The sequence below is a fragment of the Hemiscyllium ocellatum genome, chromosome 9, assembly GCF_020745735.1.
Source record: "Hemiscyllium ocellatum isolate sHemOce1 chromosome 9, sHemOce1.pat.X.cur, whole genome shotgun sequence".
Taxonomy (NCBI): Eukaryota; Metazoa; Chordata; class Chondrichthyes; order Orectolobiformes; family Hemiscylliidae; genus Hemiscyllium; species Hemiscyllium ocellatum.
Genome location: NC_083409.1, coordinates 35,602,636 through 35,624,853, shown reverse-complemented (window position 1 = coordinate 35,624,853; position 22,218 = coordinate 35,602,636). Strand labels below are relative to the sequence as shown.

The following is a 22,218-nucleotide window of genomic DNA, read 5'->3' as shown; positions in this document are numbered from 1 at the left end:
AACTTGGATTGAAAGTTGGTTGGCTGACAGGAAACAAAGAGTATTGATAGATGGCTCAATTTCGGAATGGCAGGCAGTGACCAGTGGGGTGCCGCAGGGATTAGTGCTGGAACCGCAGCTTTTTACAATATATATTAATGATATAGAAGATGGTATTAGCAAATTTGCTGATGATACTAAGCTGGGTGGCAGGGTGGAATTTGTGGAGGATATTAGGAGATTACAGGATGACCTGGACAGATTAGGTGAGTGGTCAGATGCATGGCAGATGCAGTTTAATGTGGATAAATCTATGGTTATCCACTTTGGTGGCAAGAGCAGGAAGGCAGATTACTACTTAAATGGAATCAATTTAGGTAAAGGGGCAGTACAAAGAGATCTGGGTGTTCTTGTACTCCAGTCAATGAAGGCAAGCATGCAGGTACAGCAGGTGGTGAAGAAGGCTAATAGCATGCTGGCCTTCATAACAAGAAGGATTGGGTATAGAAGCAAAGAGGTTCTTCTGCAGCTGTACAGGGCCCTGGTGAGACCACATCTGGAGTATTGTGTGCAGTCCTGGTCTCCAAATTCGAGGAAAGACATTCTGGCTATTGAGGGAATGCAGCATAGGTTCATGAGGTCAATTCCTGGAATGGCGAGACTACCTTACGCTGAAAGATTGGAGCGACTGGGTTTGTATACCCTTGAGTTTAGAAGACTGAGAGGGGATCTGATTGAGACGTATAAGATTATTAAAGGATTAGACAGTCTGGAGGCAGGAAACATGTTTCCACTGATGGGTGAGTGCCAAACCAGAGGACACAGCTTAAAAATATGGGGTAGACCATTTAGGACAGAGTTGAGGAGAAACTTCTTCACCCAGAGAGTGGTGGCTGTGTGGAATGCTCTGCCCCAGAGGGCAGTGGAGGCCCAGTCTCTGGATTCTTTTAAGAAAGAGTTGGATAGAGCTCTCAAATATAGTGGAATCAAGGGTTATGGAGATAAGGCAGGAACAGGATACTGATTAAGGATGATCAGCCATGATCATATTGAATGGTGGTGCAGGCTCAAAGGGCAGAATGGCCTACTCCTGCACCTAATGTCTATTGTCTACTGTCTATTTACGTTATTATTAGATTGGCAGAGGCAGGGGACATAGTGAGTGGAAATACATGATCTCTCACTCACCTTTTATTTGCGATGTCATTTAATTCTTCCCCTCTTTTCTTCTATATTTCTTTTTGATCACTCCTTCTCATTTCTTAATTCTTTTTGGCTCCTTTTTTTTGGCAATGGTGAAAGGCAATGGACATTGAAACAAAAAGCTAGGAGAACTAGCAGCTGTGAGCTGCATTTTCTAGTGGGAAGTGAAGGTAAAGTCTAGTCTGTTTCAGTTGATTCTTTACTTCCCTCTCTCATCTTTTGTACTTTTCATACTCCATCACCATCATTAAATTTCATAGCCCTTCATGTTCCACTTTCATTCTCACTGCTACCACACTTTAACTTGCCTTTATTGGTTCAGCACATTGTGTACAAGAATTGGGAGGTCATGTTGTGGTCTCTGGTAAGGTCACTTTTGGAATACTGTGTTCATTTCTGGCCTCCCTGTTTTAGGAAAGATGTTACTAAACGTGAAAAGGTTCAGAAAAGATTTACAAGGATGTTGCCAAGGTTAGAGGGTGTGACCTACAGGGAGAAGCTGAATAGGCCAGGACGATTTACCCTGACACATTGGAGGCTGAGGGGTGACCTTATAGAAGGACCTTATAAAATCATGAGGGGGATGGATTGGGTGAAAAGTCAAGGTCTTTTCCTCAGGGTAGGGGAGTCCAAAAGTAGTGGGCATAGGTTTAAGATAAGAGGGGAAAGATTTAAATTGGACCTAAACGGAAACTTTTCTCATGCAGAGGGTGGTGCGTGTGTAGAATAACTGCTGGGGAAATGGTGGAGGCTGGTACAATTACAACATTTAAAAGGCATCTGGATGGGTATTTGAATGGTGTTGGTGGTGGTGGTGGGGGGGAGCGGGGTGGGGAGGAGGAGGGTTTAGAGGGACATGGGTCAAATGCTGGCAAATGGTTAGGATAGGTTAGGGCATCTAGTTGGTATGGATGAGCTGGACTGAGAAGTCTGTTTCGGTGCTGTACATCTCTATGATTCTAATCTGCGCTCCCTTTGAGTCACTGACTCAACTTCTGAACCTTTTGCCCTTTGCCTCTGTCGCTCACCTTATTACCAACCCTCTGTTCATTCTATTGTCAGTCTCATGACTGAGCAGGAGCTCTTTCAGTTTGGTCTGTGTTCCTTCTTTCAATGACCTTCAGGGATTCCTTCAAGGAGACTTTAATTGCTTCTAAAATAATTTCAGTTTAGGAAGAGAAACAACAATTTATCCGAATCGCTTTCTCCACCTTTTTTGCTTTCCCATCAGTGTGGGTCTCTCTTTATATCTCATATGTCAGTAATAGGAATGTCAACACTTCAAACTGGCAGTAAAATACAACAACTAGGAGCTTATAACTTAATTCCAAAATTTAACCTTTTCCCTTTTTCCTTTCCACTGAATTTTGTTATTTGAATTTCTGAAGAACATCACAAATGGGGATTTATTAAAAGGAACAATTTAACTGATAAGTTCAAACATTATTATTTGTAATTTCTACATTTGAAAACTTAATTTGGATGTTTGAAATGTGAGTAATTGAATAAACAGGGCAAATGATAGTACAGCGTCATCCAGCATTATCACAAGTCATTGTTGTCTTTTAACATTGGAATTAGCATTCGCACATCATCAAATGATATGGAAGACAGTAAAGTAACAGATTGTGGTTTACATCTTAAAATAGTATTTTCTACAGGAGATATTTCTTAAACAGGTTCTAATGTCGCAACAATTTTAAGTCACCATATACATCACGGCAGAATAAATCTCTAATGCTCCTGATATTGTGTTGGAGCACTAAAATTAACCTTTTGGATCCAGTGACCCTTCTTTAGAACTGGAAGGTCACTGGACATGAAAAATTAACTCTGCTTTCCCTGCATGGATGCTACCAGGCCTGCTGAGTTTCTCCAGCAATTTCTGTTTTTGTTTCTGATTTCCAGCATCCTCAATTCTTTGTTTTTTTGAGTTGGAGCATATTCTGTTTCAATGTATATATAGTTTATAATATGTACAATTAAGTTAAATTGAGTTTTAAAACTTTGTATTTTCAGAGTACTAGAAATACCTTTCAACAAATTCCATAATTATGTACTTTTGATGGATGTTTAAAACAATAAATTTAACTATTATTTCTTACCTGTGAAAGCTCCAGGATACAAATAATGAGCTAGTGCTGCACTTCTTTCAGAAATTCGAAGGAATGTGACATTCAAAAGTATTGGATGTTGAGGGGTTGGTCATGAAGTGTGGGAACACTGGGAGAATGCAGGTTATCCATGGGAGGAGTAAGCAGGTGATAATGTCAACAGGGATTAAGAAATCTGCATCCTGTGTTTACCTTTGCCTGGCAATAAATTGTGGACAACTTAATGACAGAACAACATAAACAGAAGTCAGCCCATAGGGCCTATATTGTCAATGTTAGTGCAAATGAGTCCCAGAGGCACGTTGTGCTTCTTAATTGAATAACTTAAAACTACTAACCAGCCATGGCTGTTTATGGCAATAGATAGATAGCAGTGCGATAGTGGAGGCAAGTCATCCACAAAGTAAGGTTTTTGTTGCAATCAAGGAGATTATGAGCCATTCACTTAGGTGATATTAGTTACAAGTGCTACAATATAATGTGAGGTGAGGCCATGTATCCTTTAATATCTAATTTGGGTATAGTCACCTAGCTGTAGTGTGTTCCCTTTAAGACAACTGCACAGTCATGCATGAGCACACCTTAAAAAGAACATTGGTGTGTGGCTGTTTTTTCCCTGCGTTGTACATTCCAGATGCTGTGCAGCTGCCCACCTGTACGGCTTAGAGTGAATGTGAGGAGTGAGGTACGAATGTACATGTAAAGGTTTCTTGTAACATCAAATAACAGGAAGAGTAAGAAATGAATACCTTGCATAATAGGCATTGTTTTAATTGTTCACTTGCTTTGACAGAATTTTTTGATATGTTTAATGATAATAAGGTTTTTAAGAAACTCAACATTATCAGTAAGGAAACTAAATGTTTAACTACTATGTATTATGTACAAATTGACATGGCAGAGATAAGTCATAATTGTGTTTCCTTCACAAATAACATATAAGCCCACATAGAACAAAGCAGAACAACTCAAATAACAGTATTCTTACAACAATATTTTATAACTAAGATGATGTTTTAAGTAAAACCATTTGCCTTCCAGTTCAACATGTTTGCCACTCTTTTGTGGGTGTCCATATGTTTGCTATTCTGTTAATAGCAACAGTGTATTTCTGATCTGGAATAACCTCACCTATTAAATCAACTGATAAACTATGCTGGATGTATTTGAATGCTGATATATTTTTCAAAAGTATATTTATTCTTAAAGCTATGAAAGTGCATTACTCAACAGTTCAACTTTAACATACATATAGTGTAAAACAGATCATTTAAATGTTAAAGATGCTTTTCCTCCACTATACATTTAATACATTCCAATGCTATGACAAATGTTACACCATCAATTCTATATTCTCTCTATCACTCCTTCATTTGCTTTACCTCTTTACTGTAATTTCTCCTTCATTTCCAACACTCACTTGTCCAAACAGCAAATTGTTGACCTAAATAATGATGCATTTTTCAACAGAGGAACAGAATAGAAAAATATGATGGAGAAAACAAAATAATTAAATACTATTTGATTACGGGTAGTTTACATTCCTTGAACTGCTGCTTTCCCCATTCACAGAACTGCACTTCCTCGTTTAATCAAACACTTTACAACCTTAATGATTCCAGCTCATAACCATTGAACACATTTTTTTTGGATGGCAGAATGCTTGATGGTGCTTTTGCTGTAACCATTAGCACTTCATCTAAACCCATCTTTTGTTTCTTTACTTGTCCCACTTCCATCTCATTTTGCCTTGCACCATCATCCCATTTGTCATTTAGTCTCTCCTACCTCCTAGCTTCCCTTTTGTTCTCTCCTTCGCACCTTATTCTCTCCTTTCTCTGCACTTGCTTAAATCTGTTGCATTTTACAATTTCTTTCAGTTTGGATGAAACGCTATCAATGTGAAATGTTAACCTTACTATTTGGATTGCCCATACTCCTTGGCGTACTCAATGTATCCAACATTTTATGTTTTCATTTAATATGATTTGGTAACTGCTGTCAATATTTAACAAAGATCTCACAAACAATGGTCGATTAACCAAAATCAACACAGAAACTGTTGGAAATATGTGGTGATTGTAATGAGATCATCCAGGTGAACCTCATAGACTATGAGTTCCCTGACTGGGGCTGTTAACCTGGTCCAGTCAGGGAGCACTGTCTGACAGACAAAAGGAGGAGTGGCAGTTTTACTAGGTAAAAACAATGACTGCAGATGCTGGAAACCAGATTTTGGATCAGTGGTGCTGGAAGAGCACAGCAGTTCAGGCAGCATCCAAGGAGTAGCAAAATCGACGTTTCGGGCAAAAGCCGTTCATCAGGAATAAAGGTAGTTTTACTGGCAGCTGACTCTGAATGAGGCAATACGAAAGTCAAGGACTGCTTATGCGTAAATAAAGGGTGACTTGATAACAGGATTCTGCCTTCTGTAAAGTTATTTCAAAATGTATAACGGAACAGCTGTATCTCTCATCCAGTCAGGCCAGAAGACAAAATAAATCAAGGTTCAGATCTTAAGTTGGTTTCTTTGCTGTATGCCTTTGATTAGTTTTAAAATGCTAAGATGGTGCTGGGGTAGAGTACATTACAGAACATTCTCATCATGTCTGATGCAGTAGACCACTTTTAACCAACCCACTATTGTCAACCTCACTAATTCCACCTCTAAACTTCTCTGCCTCTCAATTTTTTATTGCCTGAACTAAAATCTTCTTGGGTGGAATTTGCTGCTTTTGGGACTGAGTGTGGAGATGGGTCTTAAAGTGGATGGGCAGAGGGTCATGTTTTCTCACACAACTAAATTCTTCTTTGTTTTTTTACAAATGCAGGGATGGATAAAATGCCAAACTTATAGTTACACTGGCAGGATATTTTGTCCACCTCACTTTTCAGTACCTTCCCAGCTCCAAAGTCCACGGGTATCCAAAATACATGTGGACAGCTCTTCATTCTTTGCAGCCCAGGAGCATCGCTCAGCCTGTGCTGTCACCCTCACCCACCCTGGGAGATATCAGAAACACCCCAAAAGGCAGCCCCATTCTTCAGTGATACCTCCCTTGTTGTACTGCTGCTGCCAGTCTGTCAGAGATAGGCACGAGGCTGGAAGAACACTTACAGGCAGCATCAGGAGGTAGAGAAGTCGACTTGTTGGGCGTTACCCTTCTTCAGGACTAGTGTTTGGATGTGGGGGAGCTTCAGATAAAGGGGGTAGTGGGGGACATGGTAGTCAAATGGGGATAGGTGAAGACAGGTAGAGGGTACGACCTACATGGAACAGGGAACATAGGCTGTGGAAAGGGAATTAAAATGGGTGGTGATTTCCCACTTCCTTTCCGACATGACCATCCTTGGCATCCTCCATTGCCACAACGAACCAACCGCAAATTGGAGGAGCAACACCTCGTCTTCTGTCTGGGCAGCCTACAGCCCGGATGATTCAACATTGAGGTTTCCAATTTCAAATAACTTCCCTCCCTGTCCTCCAACTCCCTTTCCTGCCCCTCCCCTTTCCTTCCACACCTCCTATCCACCAACCGGATTCATTCCTCCCATTGACCAAACAGGTCTACCTGTTTTCACCTATCTCCACTTCACCACCCTGCACCCCCGCCATCCACCCCTCCCACTCCCCCTTTATCTGCAGCTCCCCTTACACCCACCACTGGTCCTGAAGAAGGGTTACATCCAAAATATCGACTCCTCCACCTCCTGATGCTGTCAGGCTTGCTGTGTTCTTCCAGCCTTCCGACTGTCTACTTTGGATTCCAGCATCTGCAGTTTTTTTTTGTTTCTAACCAAGTCTGTCAGAGGTGGCATGTTTCTGAGGGGTGTCAACAGAAGACCATCTAACCATCCAAGGCAATCTGGACTGAGGTGCCTGCAGAGGTCAGTGCCTATGGGTGCTGCAAGAAAGACTGGGTCCAGTCCTTCAAGAGAATGAGTGACTTGTTGCCCTCTGCCAAGTTTAGCGCCACAGTCTGATCAATGGTTCATGCTCTTGTGAGCATGCGTTAGCATTGCAAGGTCACACTGCAAAGGAGTAACATGCACAAGATTGGATGTTGGATATTCCCGTAAGATGCCTCATGTGAAATAATTGTCTATCACTTCATTGCAGCCATCAATGCAGTACTTCTAGCAACAGAGCGGTACCTACTCTTACACATCTGCCAGAGCTCACACTTGAATTTTGAAAGCAGCTAGTGCAGTCAGCAATTCAAAGGAGAATTTGGATATCCACAGTCATTTGTGAGAAAGCATTTAAGCAGCAATTCCAATCTGCACTCCAAGGACTAATGTCTTAATAAAAGCAAAATATTATGAAATGCTGTAGGTCTGAAATAAAAATAGAAAGTGCTGGAAAAACTCAGCAGATCTGTGGAAAGAGAAATAAAGTTAATATTTTGAATTCTGTGACTCTTTCTTGGAATATTTTAATAAAACATTGGGCAAGGGCAGTAACTCATGACACCTCTGTATCACCAACAGATTATATATAAAAATACCCATAACAAACATTGTTTATGATAAGATTTTTTTGTTTTATCTGTTTACATCATTTATTACATTTATGACATGGGACGTATGAGGAGAAACCATAAAAGGTGTAGAGCTGCTTATCCTGACTTTCACAATCGACTGCTCGACCAGATGCTACAACTCTTTCTGTTCAGAGAATATTCTACCAAGAACATCTCATTGTTTTACATTTTAAGGGTGTAGATCAGAGATTTTCTCAAACATGAAGATGCCTGGAGGGAACTTGTTACGTTTTGGAACAGTTTTAGACTCACTATATTGATTCTTTCTCAAAGTGCAAAACACCTCTTTCCTCTCACTGTTTTTCTCACCTCCTACAATTGACAGGTTTTTATGTCCATTTCAAAACTGATTTTCTTCAGGTCCCCCAGTTCGTCTACTATGGTTTGGTTCCCATCAATCCTAAAACCATGTATCTAGGATTTGGTCACCGCAATACTGTACTACTTCCAATTGTGACAACACAATAATTGCTGTTCCCACCTCTGTAATATATTTGAATGAACAGATTTATTTGTAAGCTTCATTCCTCTGAGAAAAGAATATTCGGAAGCATTTATCAATAAGGTTAGATGAAGATGGGAGGAAGATAGCACAAACACTGGCATAGGCCAATACAGGCAAATTTTAGAGCATCTAATTTGATGCAAAAAATGTTTTGCAATGTTTTCCAAAAGTTGAGTCATTCTTTGAGATATTTGGAAGTATGTTATGGCAGAAGACCCCTACATCTCATTTTGTGTTGAGCTAGCTAACATTCACCACAGTGTCAACACTGATGTGAGGGCCAATATAATATGACCAATGTGAATCTCACTCAATAGGCAAGGAACCCACAGGATCAGCTACACTACCAGTTTTAGCGTCTGCCTAAAATTACTCTCTCATAACTATAAAAATAATGTTATCTGCATTTCCATCAATTTCCTAATGTAGGTGAGGTTAAAATTCTTCCAGTGACTTATTCATCAGAGGCAAAAGAAGGGGAATATCATCTAGGTTTCCAACTCTTGATCAATATCAGGATTAGCAAGTTAGTGACAATCTGCAAGCCTACCAAAATTAGAGAGAAAAACGTTTGTTTGCATTGACTGATTTATTCATTTGGTGAATTGCAATAATATGTTCTGAGTCTATTACAAGGTTAGAAATACTAAGAGTGAAAGACAATGGACACCGACCGTTAAATCTCTCAGAAAAGTCTTGAATGCTACACCAGCAACTTCAAGCGAGACCTCAGATTTAGTGACAAAATTCTCTGCAGTTTTCTGTGGTGGAGATAGTCCTGCTAAATAAGAAATTTCAATTAGTCCAGCTCCTAACACACAGGAATTTACAGTCAGTAATGAAAGGAGCATTGTTGAATCTTTCTAACCATGATGTAAACCCAACCCTAAAGGTAAAAGTCCAGTGTGCCAATCTCCAATGCAATATTCATATGATTGAATTATGCAATCTGCATCTGTGTCACATAAGTTAAATATAACTTAATTATAGTTACTGAAAAGAACTCAAAGGTTTTATCAAGAATATTGCCTGCACAAGGAAAGAACAGTTCACATTTTTCAAAGCATCTTCCATAACCTTAGGACTTCATTATGCACTTTTCAGCACTGAATTTGGAAATATAGGGTAGGATTTAAAGAAATCTATCATCACAGGAAGCATGGAGGCTCAGTGTGCTTAATACTGGGGGTTGGTCACATCTCAACCTCCTAATGGTGGGAGAATTTCTCCTGTTTAAGATGGAGGGCATACATATGGGACTGATTTGGGATTCCTGTGACTCACTAATGAGTCAATTGATACCAGCCATTCCTGACGCAACTGGAGGGGGTCTTTCTTCAGATCTTGGAAGACCACCCAGAAACCTTCCTTCAGTTTGCCAGCAGTCCTCTGGAGCAGAGGCATCGGGGATGCTATCAGATACGCTGTGTCCAATGGAGGACCTGACATCAGGTCACATGGTGGGGAGGGAAGGGCATGGTCTGTTGAAAGCCAAAGTCCTGTCCTTGCTTCCAGGGCCCTGCCTTGATGTCCATCTCATGATTTTCTACATCACAACATCCTTCGTTCATCTCTGTACAGCAGTCCCAAAATGTTCCTTGCCATTAGTTGGTACAGTGCCATTGGCATGGTAATAATTGAAATTTTAATTCTTATCATGTTTGTGAACGTATCTTTACCATTGAGTAATTATTAATTATTTTGATTAGTGCTACTGTACAACAAGCTACTGTGGTCCTGTTCAAATTGCTGTGGAATTTAACACAAAGTCAAGGCCAGATATTTCTTTCAGACGGACAGAATATAAATGCAGAGATAATTGAACAGATATGATTCAGGTTTAATTTATTCATTCGTGGGATGTGGGTATCATTAACTAGGCCAGTGTTTATTGCCCAATTGCCCCTGAAAAGGTGGCAGTAAGTTGCTTTCTTGCTGCAGGTCCAATGGCATACGTACATCCACAAGGCTGATAGGGTTGGAGTTTGGTGGATTTTGACTGAGTGACAATGCAGGAATAGGATCTATTTCCAAGTCAGGATGGTGAGTGGATTGAAGAGGTCCTTGCAGATGACAGTGTTCCTATGAAATTCCTTCTCGATGGTAGTGATCATGGCTTTGTCATTTGCTGTCTAAGGAGCCTTGGTGATTTCTCAAATTAAAATCATAAATTCTATTCTTACATTTTTATTTCCACTATGAATTCCAATGTCTACATTTATATTGGCAACTGCCTACGTAACTTTCTCAGACTGCAATTAACCCTTTGCTACCATTGCAAAATCCTCACGCGGGAGAGGAAGGTTGTAGTTATCATGTGACATGTTTACATAGGGTGTTTCCATTATAACCTTGGATATTGGATTTTATCATGGAAAGCAATTATCATAAGTGCACTCAGGCACGCAATTGTTAATATATCATCGATACATAGATTACAAAACCTCGCTGAATGCTGTAAGTGCCAATTGTGGATAGCGAACAGTGAGTATGTGTTTGTAGAATTATATTCAAGGAGGACAGGATTGGGACCAGTTCAATTTACTTCACTTCATATTATTTAAATGAAGAAATCCATCATTTTGTGCATATTCACAAAAAATTCATTTTATATTTTAGACAAAACTGGAGTGTCATACCAAAAGGACAATGTTCACGATAGTAAATTCTTGGTTATGTCATCTGTCAAAAGCTCAGTCAGTGAATCCTACAGTGATGCATACATTTTCTGCTTAGAAAATTCTTGAAGGGCTTTAATAGGAAGCTTTCTGCTACCTTTGTCTGGTAAAGTGACTGGAATAAATGACCAGCACATTGGTCTGTGAAAACAAAAGTCATGATTTTCAAGAAAACAAAGGAAATCACGTGAATTCAAGACAAAGCCATTGTGGGTATTGCATATTTTGATTTCCTATTGTGACAAAGACTCCACAGCAATATTTTTTAAAGCATGTTGCCGGAGGAAGTGGTGGAGGCTGGTACAATTAAAGCATTTAAAAGGCATCTGGATGGGTGTATGAATAGGAAGGATTTAGGGGGATGTGTGCCAAGTGCTGGCAAATGGGACTAGATTAGGTTAGGATATCTGGTCGGCATGGACAAGTTGAACCAAATGGTCTGTTTCCGTGCTGTACATCTCTATGACTCTATGTAAGGAATATGAAATTTACATTGTGGTAGCCAATTCAATTCAAAACACGATGAAAATTAGATGGTGGATATCAAGAGTCAGCGAATTATAGAATTGCAACAAAATAAAAAGCCATTAGCCTGTTCAGACTATACTCTTTGAAACAATGTACCACTCATGCTCTCCTGCTCTTTGTCCATAGCCAATGCTTAATTTTTAATCATTGTTAATTTGGGTATATTTTCAGACACTGCATGTAGGATGGCTAATTCACATTACTTATAGAGTGACCTGGAAAGTCAGAGAGTTAATTTATTTACATCTCCAATATAGAGATTTATAAAATCATGAGGGGCATGGATAGGGTAAATAGACAAAGTCTTTTCCCTGGTGTTGGGGAGTCCAGAACTAGAGGGCATAGTTAAGGGGAAAGATATAAAAGAGACCTAAGAGGCAACTTTTTCATGCAGAGGGTGGTACGTGTATGGAATGAGCTGCCAGGGAAAGTGGTGGAAGCTAGCATAATTGCAACATTTAAAAGGCATCTGGAGGGTATATGAATAGGAAGAGTTTGGAGGGATATGGGCCAGGTGCTGGCAGGTGGGACTAGATTGGGTTGGGATGTCTGGTCAGCATGGACGAGTTGGACCAAAGGGTCTGTTTCCATGCTATACATCTCTTTGACTCTATGACTCAATGTGTGGTTGTCTGAGTGTTTTGGTAATACTACTATTGAATATTTGCAGAAAGTACAATATAGAGAGCATCTCCAAGTTACTACCATCAAGGCATCAAGCACTTCTCAGTAGTAAAATGCACATTTACAAATAGATGTTAAGATTATAAGACAAAGAAAACATGCTATATATATACATTACTGTTCTTTTGTGTGATTTTCATTATTGCACTTTCAGAAAGCCATATTTGGTTTAGTGAATGCAATGTTGAATAAATGTGATGAATTCTGAGATAAAATTTATAAGCTGCAAAGAATGATTAAAGGAGCTAAGATGTCTCATTATCAAAAGGGAGATTTAGGAAGGAAGACAATGCAAGTATTCAAGTTTAAATTAATGAAAAGTATTGATCTGAGTAAAAAATTATAAATTATTTGAACTGGATTCAGAGTGTGCTCCTAAAGATCATAATAGTCAGTTTTAAAAGGAAAAGTTCAGAAATGAAATTAGGTTTAGCCAGTTCATTTGATAATAGATGTGAATATAAACAGTCACCGAAAATGGGTTAATGCAGTAATAGTAGACTTGATTAAGAGCGACATTGATCCCCTGTGGTCAGCTGCAATGCTTTCAATGCTTTAGAAGAGAATTGATACGTTTGCACAGCTTATTTTGTTTCGTAATGTAATTTTCTTTTATCTAGGAATTGGACTATATTTTGAAGGCTTAATTAATTGACACTGCAACCTTAAAATCACCTTAAAAATCATGTAAAGTTCCAATTAATTTCCTTGCTACATCACTTTTCTTATCAGCTCCAATAAATTGTTGGACATTACTGCCTATTGTCTGCTTTTAAGACTATCGAGTCATAAAATCACATACTTAGCAGATCATGATTCTGCAGGCTATTTGAAATTGTGACCGAGTAGGTCCTGCTCCTCTTTTGCTTCTGCAAATATCTCCTTCAAACATGATATCTAATTTATTCAAAATTACAATTGAATCTATTTTTACCATCTTTTCAGAAAATATATTACAGATCATCATAACCCTGGTTAAAACAGAATCTTCCCATTTCCCATCTTTTGCAATTTAGCTTAAGTGATTAACTCGTTGATTAAGCCGTATCATATGAACTCCTATTCTTCTTCTGTATTAATGTTCCATTCCTAATTACTCTATAATTTCACTTAGCCTCTTTCTTAAAAAATAACTGTCAAACAACCCTTTCCACATGATCCAAATCCAGAACAGTAATGTAAAAAAAAACTAGCTGCATTACAAAAACTCTGTGCTCTCTAACCTTGTTCTCAACAGAGGACTCGATCCCAACAAAAGTGGGAAGATCCATTCTAATTTAGAAAAAACAACACTCTCTTCTTCATAATAGAATGGCAAACTGGTAGAATTCTATCTGATAATAATTAAGGCGGGAAACTTCAGATCAAATGGATTGAAAATCATCGAATGTAGCAAAATGAAAAATGAAATTGCATGCCAATTAATTCTGGATGTGACTTTAGCTCACACTAGAGTCATTGACTTTTAATTAACCTCTGATGCAGACTCTGTGACATCTGGTGTATCAACAGGGGAAGACAATAGTGCAATGGTAATATTACTGCACTCATGGGCTTTTGTAGTGCAGTGGGGCCAGGAGACTTTGATTCCAGTCTTACTTGCTCCAGAAGTGTGTAATAACATGGCTGAACAGGTTGATTAGATTTTTTTAAATTGTAAAATAGTAATTCCAAGGGGCTCAGTCAAATTCACAGGGGACAAAAGTTCAAATTCCATCATAGCTGCTAGTACAACTTAAATTCAATTAATAAATCTGGAATGTGAAGTCATCTCAGAATGATGACCATGTCAACTTTTATTGATTCACTTACTAATTTTCGTTTTGGAATAAAGTCTGCCATTCTTACCTAGTCTGGCCTCTGTGTGACTCCAGATCCATAGCAGTGTGGTTGGTTCTTAACTGCCCTCTGACATGATGTTATAAAATGTATTCTTTCACAAGGTGTAGGTGTTGCTGGCAGCACCAGCATTTGTTGCTCTTCCCTAATTGCCTGAACTGAATGGCCAGCAACACCTACACCCCATGAAAGAATACATTTTATGACATCAACCCAAGGCAACTAGGGATGTACAAATGCTTCCAACAATGTCTGCATCCTATGGGAAGAAAACAGGAGAGCAAGATCCGGAGTTGTGTCATTCTAGTGAATCTTTCAATACCAATTAGAAATCCATTGGCAAGGCAATATGAATGAGTGACAACTTGGCCTGTCAAAGGGAATCAATACCTCAACTGTTGTACAGATGAAATATTTACTCCACCAATAAGGTGATGTGCCACACTGTCCTGTTTTTTAATTCAGTTTGTAACTTACATGGCTATAAATCTAACAAAAGCAGCAGTAATTCAATAATTCCAGTAATCTCATTTGTGTTCTTATTCATGAACATGGTCATAATTTTGTGGGCAGGAAATCATTTTTAATCAACTTCTGCTGTTCTTTGAAGAAGTGACATGTGCTGTGGATACAGAGAGCTGGTAGGAAAGTAAGTAGTGAAGAGGATATAAGTTTATGGGTATGCTAAGTGAATGAGCAATGGTCTTGTAAATGGAATATAATTTAGGAAAATTTGAAATTTCCTATTTGGCGAGAAGAATTGAAAAAGAAACATATTATCTTCATGGTAAGAGATCACTGAACTCTGAGATGCAGGGAGATCTGGATGTCATGGTATATGAATCAAAAGAGATTAGCATGCAGGTAAAAACTAATAAAATGTAATTGCTTACAATAAGTAGAATTGAATGTAGGAGAAGGGTGGTTATCCTGTAGTTATGCAGGACACTGGTGAGATCACATCTGTGGCTCTACGTAGAGTATTGGTTTCATTATTTAAGGAAGAATATAAATGCGTTGTAAACAGTTACAAAAAGTTTACTGGGTTGATACCTGGAATGGAAAGTTGTCTTATGAGGAAAGGTTGGATTAAGCTTGTATCCATTAGATTGCTGGTGTAGACACAATGGTCTGAGTGATCTCCTTTTTCACTGTGACATGTCTATGATTCTGATTTCTGAAGAGTGACTATAATTTAATTGAAATGGTTAAGATTCTGAGGAGTCTTGGCAGGATGGATATGAAAATGAAGATTGCTTCCTCTCGTGTGAGAATCTAAAGCTGCTTAAATGAAGAAGTTCACCCATTTGAGACAGAGATGAAAAGAATATCTTTCTTTTATAGGGTCATGAGTCATTTGAATTATATTGCTCAAAAGGAGGTGAAGCAAAGTCTTTGAATATTTTTAAGCAGAAGTGGATAGATTCTTGTTAAAGAAGGGGGATGAAAAGTTATTGGGGTAGGTAGGAATGTGGACAATCATGTTGGCTATGATCACACTGAATAGAACAGCAGGCCAGAGAAACCAATTAACCTATCGCTGCTCCTAATTTGGGTGTTTGTAAATTTAAAAATACGTTGCCATATTTCTTATCTCTCATGCATTCCCCCCCCCGCCCCATCTCTGTTCCTGTAATGTTGTCTTTCTTTATTTGACAATTATCCTCTCCTCAATTATCTTATCACTTTGATTCTCTGCTGGTCCAGTTTGCTTTGTTCAAAGTTCTTTGGCTAACTGAGCTGTTGTTTTCCTTTTATTTCTTCCTTTGTCACTTTTCATTTGTTTCACCATTCTTCGCTTTTTAAAAATTAATTAGATTAGATTACTTACAGTGTGGAAAAAGGCCCTTCGGCCCAACAAGTCCACACCGACCCGCCGAAGCGCAACCCACCCATACCCCTACATTTACCCCTTACCTAACACTACGGGCAATTTAGCATGGCCAATTCACCTGACCCGCACATCTTTGGACTGTGGGAGGAAACCGGAGCACCCGGAGGAAACCCACGCAGACACGGGGAAACTCCACACAGTCGCCTGAGTCGGGAATTGAACCCGGGTCTCTGGTGCTGTGAGGCAGCAGTGCTAACCACTGTGCCACTGTGCCAGCCCTGGCAAAGATAGCTAAATGTGAAAGAAAGCATACTTTCAAATGACCTTTAATAAGGTGGAGCAAATGATCATCTATTTTCAAAGGTCAGGGCACATAAAAGCAGGGGACAAACAGCTGAATGGATAGAAAATTGCCTAAAACCATTAGAAAACAGAGTGTAAAGGAAAGAAAAGTTGGTCAGACAGGAGGGAGAGAGGAAGTGGTACCCTTTCAGTGTTGTGACCACTCTAATTTATGTTTTTTATTGTTAATTTGAACTTGGGAACAGGTATCATTTTAAGTATCAACTTTTCGCAGAGATACTAAACTCAGAATTTGGCTACAAGTGAGGAAAATACATGATACAAAAAGATTTGAGAAAAATAGCAAACTAGCAATTAAGTAGCAAGTGAATTTTAACATAGGTAAAGGTTAGATGATGCAGTTTGATAGGAAAAATAGTAATATGACCTATACCTTAGCAAACAAGAAACTGAATGGGACAGAAGTGCAAAGTAGTCTATGAATGTTGATGTTGCCTAAAGCTACTTCTACCAGAAGATCTCCTGTCATGATACATCACACTTCTCTGTTTTGCACCATCCTCACATACCCACTGGAGCTTGTCTGCAAGTACTCTGTGACATGTCATCAAACTATGCCTGAGATTGACACCTTATTTTGCTGCCTTCTGGGAATAAATCTATAGATACAGGTGAATAAATCATTAAAATCTTGTATTGCTGGGCAGCATAACAATTAGAAATGAGAACTGGAATTTATGTCAAAAGTAGTGGCATTTTTGTTAAATATGTGCATGACCTTGCTCAAGCTTTGCTTAAGAGTGCTATGCACAGTTCATAGAATTGCAGAACGGCTGCAATACAGAATGAGACTAAGAGCAATTCGCTAAATGCCTTCCCACTGTCTTTTCCCCATAGCCCTGCATTTTTTCTCACTGCTCAAATGCAACTAATTATCCATTGGCTTTCTAAAAGTTATGATTGAATCTGTTTCAACCACCATTCCCATTCTCCAAAAAGGACATCGAACATCAGGGAACGTGTATAAATTATGTTTGCACAGACAGTACAAGGGACAGAGCCGCTATGGAGAAAAGATCGAACAAGTTGGGGCTCTTTGCTTTAGAAAAGAGAAAACTTAGAGAAGAGATGATAGTGGGTTTTGAAATTAGCAATGGTTTGGACAAGGATAAACGGCAAATAATGTTAGCATTATTCACAATTCAAAACCAATGGCCATAAATTCAAGATGTTTAAGATAGTTTCTGACCGATGCAGTAAGGAGATAAAAAGATGCTTCTTTGATCAGTGTCAAATCCAGTTCTAGAGTGAAAGGGTTAACTTATGGGAAAAGTTGGACAGGTTTGGTCTGTATCCATTTGCAGTTTAGAAGAGTGAGAGATGATATATTGAAACACAAGATCCTGAGGGAACTTTCCAGGGTAGGTGCAGAAAGGATGTTTTTCCCTTGTTGGGAGAGTCTCGATCCAGAGGACACAGTTTAGATGGATTATTAACTGACCAGGGGGTCAAAGTGTAAGCGGTACACAGAAAAGTGGAGCTGAGGCCACAGTTAGATAGTAATGATCTTATCAAGTGGCAGTGCAAGTTTGTGGGGTTCTATGTCTTACTTCAGCTCCTAATTCTTTTGAATGTTTCAATTTGCAGGCTTTTTAAAGAAAGTGGCTGATGCAGAAAACTTAGGTGCCTTCAGGATTAAATCAGACAAGCATGAGAAGACAAGAAAACGCGTAATATACCAGGAAAGCTGATTGGAGTCGATGATGTGGGAGGAAACTTTCTGGAATTTGAAGACCAGTACAGACTAATGTCAGAGCCGAAAGGCCTGTCTCTCTCTCTCTCCTGCTTATTCTTCATGGCTACATTGCGAGAAAGTAACAGACTCGGAAAATACGCGGTGGCATGTATCCATTGAGATATAAAAGGATTTTTTTTTGGCGAAATAATTGACTAAGGGGCAGGAAATCCCGAAATGATCTCAGCACTTCCTCGGGCTGTCTGCAACTTTTTGGGAATGACGGATCACGTGACAACCCGGAATTTTTTGTGTCTCTCTCTCTCTCTGGGACAGGGAGTGCAATTCTCATACTGGCGAGGAGCGTCGCCACTGAGCAGAATGGCACAACAAGCATGGAAGGTGAATGAATGGAAGGAGATGGATCAAGTCTTTTAATTTGTAAAATTGTTAGGTTTAACCTTGCGCAGAATAAAATCAGTTTCGCATGGGTTTGATCGTTTGCAGGAAGGCCGTAGCATTGCCAATTTGATATCGGTGGCGAGGGTAGCCTGTCACTGTTAGCAGAATAAAACTTTGTATCTACAGCTTGGATTATTTGTGTCGAATTTTGTCACTTGATGTGCTCAGAATAATTCGATGTGATTAATTGCAAGGCAAGGGTGTATATTCTTTGCATTTGAAGATTAAATTGGAAAAGGCGACAAACAGGATTGATATATCCACCCCAGAAGTTGGTCCTTTCAATCCAACTGCAAGTCAGTTTCTGAGCCCAGGCACTCGACGCCAAGCATCTTCACAGCAGCACTGCATTTATATCGCGTCGCGGACGTGATGAGATGGCCGAGGGGCTTCGCGGGAGTATTCAAGCGTAACACCTTACCCGCAGCCAAATCAGGAGGTATTTGAATGGAGGTAGGTTTTATGGAATGTCTTAAAGGATGAGAGAGGGGTAGACAAAAATCTAAACAACCTAAGATACAGGTGACAACTGAGAGAGGGAGATTGGGGGAGCACAAGATCCCAGAATTAGAATCAAAGTGGCAAAGACTGACAGTGCCCAAATTAATCTTGCACCAAGATTTATCTTGTCCCATGTCTTGCTTCCAGCACTCATTCAGTTCAGGGCCCACTATAACGTATTCCGTTCATTATTTTTCCCACATTCTCTTTGACATCTGCTAACTTGGAAGGCAAGCCAGCGCTACAAGCAACTGTGTCCAATATTTTAGGTAGGCCAGTCGGAGAATCTAAATGCCGTTGTGCGCTCTCGAATAATGAACTGTAACCGAGACTGCAATTACAATGGCTCAACCATCTCTCTCTGAGCCACGTAATTATAACAGTGGATGATCACGGTTCCCAGGGGATCTTACATTTGGAAGGAACCTAGTCTGTAATTAGTCAAGTGCTTTGTCCTTCTTGGTGTCGCTTGTGTGGCCTTCAGCTTTTGAGGGGAGGTGATGGGGAGAGTGTGGGGCAATAAAACGATCAACTCTTGGTCATGTGTGATAAATTTTCTGGACATTTTTAAAAAAAATGAGATTTGATGAGGGGGTGGATGAGAGGCAGGTTTGATTTGGCTGCAGGGTGGGTGCAGTTAAGTGCTGGTTTTGGTCGCCGTGTTTTGCAAGGTATTTCCCCCTCTTGCTGTGATTGGTGTTTCTGCTGTTGGTTGCTCAGGTCTAGCGCCGGTCTCCCTCCCGCCCGCCCGCCCTGCCTTTCCAAGGCGCTGCTCTTGCCAGTCAGTCTCAGTCAGAGTACGCGAGACACATACACTTACAGAGCTACACAAGCAGAACCAGCTCTCTCTATCTGCAACAGCAGTGCCTCGCTTTACCCCTTCACCAAGGAATATAAGCAGCGAACGGTGAGTTATTTCTCTATTGTGTGCGTGCAGAGATACACATCGCAACATTTTGTAAATCTTAAACTCCTTTGTCTTTGTGGTTCGTGTGTGCTGGGAAGCTGCTTTCTTTTTCCTTTCGCAGTCTTTAGGGTGGGAATTAAGGGGAAGCAAAAATGGTCTTCACACTGTTTAGCAGATTTCCCTCCTGAACGTATTTGCAACAGTCTTTGCCGTTTTTTGTGTTTTTATTTTAAATGATATCTCCTACATCATCTCTCATTCAGTAGCTAGCACACGAAACATCTGAGGAAAACGACTGCCATCGAGAACATGTTTCCGACCCGACTAAAATCGTTCGATTCGATTGGGGGGGGGGGGAGAAAAATCACTGATAAAGACTTGCAGCATTAGTACAGCGTCTGGAGCCTGTTCAGAGATTACCAGTGATTTGAGTGCGTTAATGTGCAAGTCAGAACATCTCCATGTGGGAGAATATGATTTTTTTTTCTGGAAAGCTTATGATGAGTGGTTTCCTGTGGGGCTGCCCTTAACAGGCCTCTGGGAGTCCACTGTTCTGTAGTTGAATGAGATTCCCTGTGTAAATGAGCACAGATTTAGGAAAGTGTAGGTTCATGGTTCCCTTCAAACAACAGAAAGAAGAAAGATTCACAGAACTCCAACTTAATGTTTAGCCCACGAGTGTAATTTGGGAGGGGAGACGGGAAAACTGGCAAATGTACATATGAAAATTAATTAACTATTGTTTCAGTTTTTAAATTTCTGCTACTTTATTTGCCTTGACATTAGGAGGTTTGTCCTCAAGCAAATATATTAGTGTAGGATTGGCTTGAATGATGGGTTATAGCCATTATAGCTAGTTGTGGTGTGCACATTTCTCTGTGGAAAACTGGAGAACTTAATGTATGGGGGGGGGGGGGGTGTGGTATGAAATGGAATCAACTTAAATTTAATGGCCATGGTATGAGTGGTTTGTACAAATCTTGCTTACAGCAAGTTCTAGGGAAGTCATGACATATTGCTATATACCCATGTGTTGCGTGGGCAACTTCTGTCTTGCGTCAGATGTGTCTGCTGAGTTATTCATAATAAAGCTACTTTAAATGCATGATCCTACTGTAAGTCACCAAATGTTTGGGCCCTTGATCTGTAATTGCAGTTTGTAAGGATTCTGATGTGGAGAAATTAAGTTTTTGGAAAGCATACTCTCGCTAACTCTGACTTTTTCGTTATCTAATTAATGTTTATCAAATTTCCACTGAATAGATGACTGGTATTAAATTTGTAGCAATTGAAGTAAAGTTTCTGCTTTTGGGCAATATTGATCCCTATTTGTCTTCTATCCTTAATTGAAGGAGTATTCATCGTGCATTTTATGTTTGAGGTGTAAGTTATGGAGTGGTTTGTGGTCTTTGCCTGAACCATCGTGTACAATTGTTGATGACAATTTTGAAATGACGTTAAATTTGTTTTCATGAAGGGGTGAACTGAGATTGCTGTCAACTCAATGTCAATCCTTTCATCTTTGTAAGTTGGAGAGGTTGCCCTAAATTTTCTTTGTTGCAGGAGCAGAGATGCTGAGCAAGACTCCCTTTGTTCACAAATTTACAATTTAGGATTATAGATGGTGTCATAACATCTTGGAGTCACTGGTGTATGACGTCAAGGGAAAGATGAGGTTTGGCTATTCTCTAAATTTAAACAATGGTCTCAGTTTTGCTGCAAAAATAATGGTGAGTTAAGTAGCGCTCACCGATTATCAATGTGTTAATTATCCAGTATTTAACATTAACATGTACCCATCTCTGTCATTTCTCTTTATTATTTGTTAATTGCGACGGTAAAAGAGATGGGCTGTTGATCCTATTTTTCACCCATGACTTTTCAATCCATAGACATAGCAACAGTCCGAAAGGTTGAGGAAAACATCAAAGAGCAGCACAATATGAGATACCATAATCCAGCAAAATCCTGATCTGTTTGAATTTCTTAAAGCACTTTCTTGTGAATCTGATCGAAAAGGCCTCAACCTGTTCACCCATTTTATTACCGAGACGTTATTGTTGTCTGACAGCAGGCTAAGATTTAAGGCTAAGACCATAAAACATGGAAGTGTTAAGGCCATTCAGCCCATCAAATCTACTCTGTCATCGAATGAGATCATGCCCCATCTAATAACCCTCAACACCACTAAGATGTATTTACTTTATGTTTTTGAATTCAGTTGTCAAATTTACATCATTCATGTTGCTGAGGTGACCAACTTTAACCTGTCCCTGTAATCCTGTAGTGGTAAGTAAGCATTGAACGTGCTCTATATGTAATTATTTTTTAAGAAAAGCATGGAATTAAAAGGTAGAGCTAATCATTTCTGGTGGTATTCAGGATTTCTAGGTTAGTGCCAA

General features: G+C 39.5%; 1 protein-coding gene across 3 annotated transcripts in view; it reads left to right on the top strand.

The window, feature by feature from the left end:
- Positions 1–18,691: 18,691 nt before the first annotated feature.
- Positions 18,692–22,218, top strand: part of LOC132818656 (uncharacterized protein C1orf21-like) — a 199,011-nt gene continuing 195,484 nt past the window's right edge. Inside the window, exon 1 of one of the 3 annotated variants that reach the window (XM_060829673.1) lies at positions 18,692–18,861. The gene's annotated coding sequence lies outside the window, so the exon portion shown is untranslated. Of the gene's footprint in view, positions 18,862–19,677; positions 19,817–22,054; positions 22,106–22,218 lie in introns of those variants that run through there. The other 2 variants (XM_060829672.1, XM_060829674.1) reach the window with 2 other exon arrangements.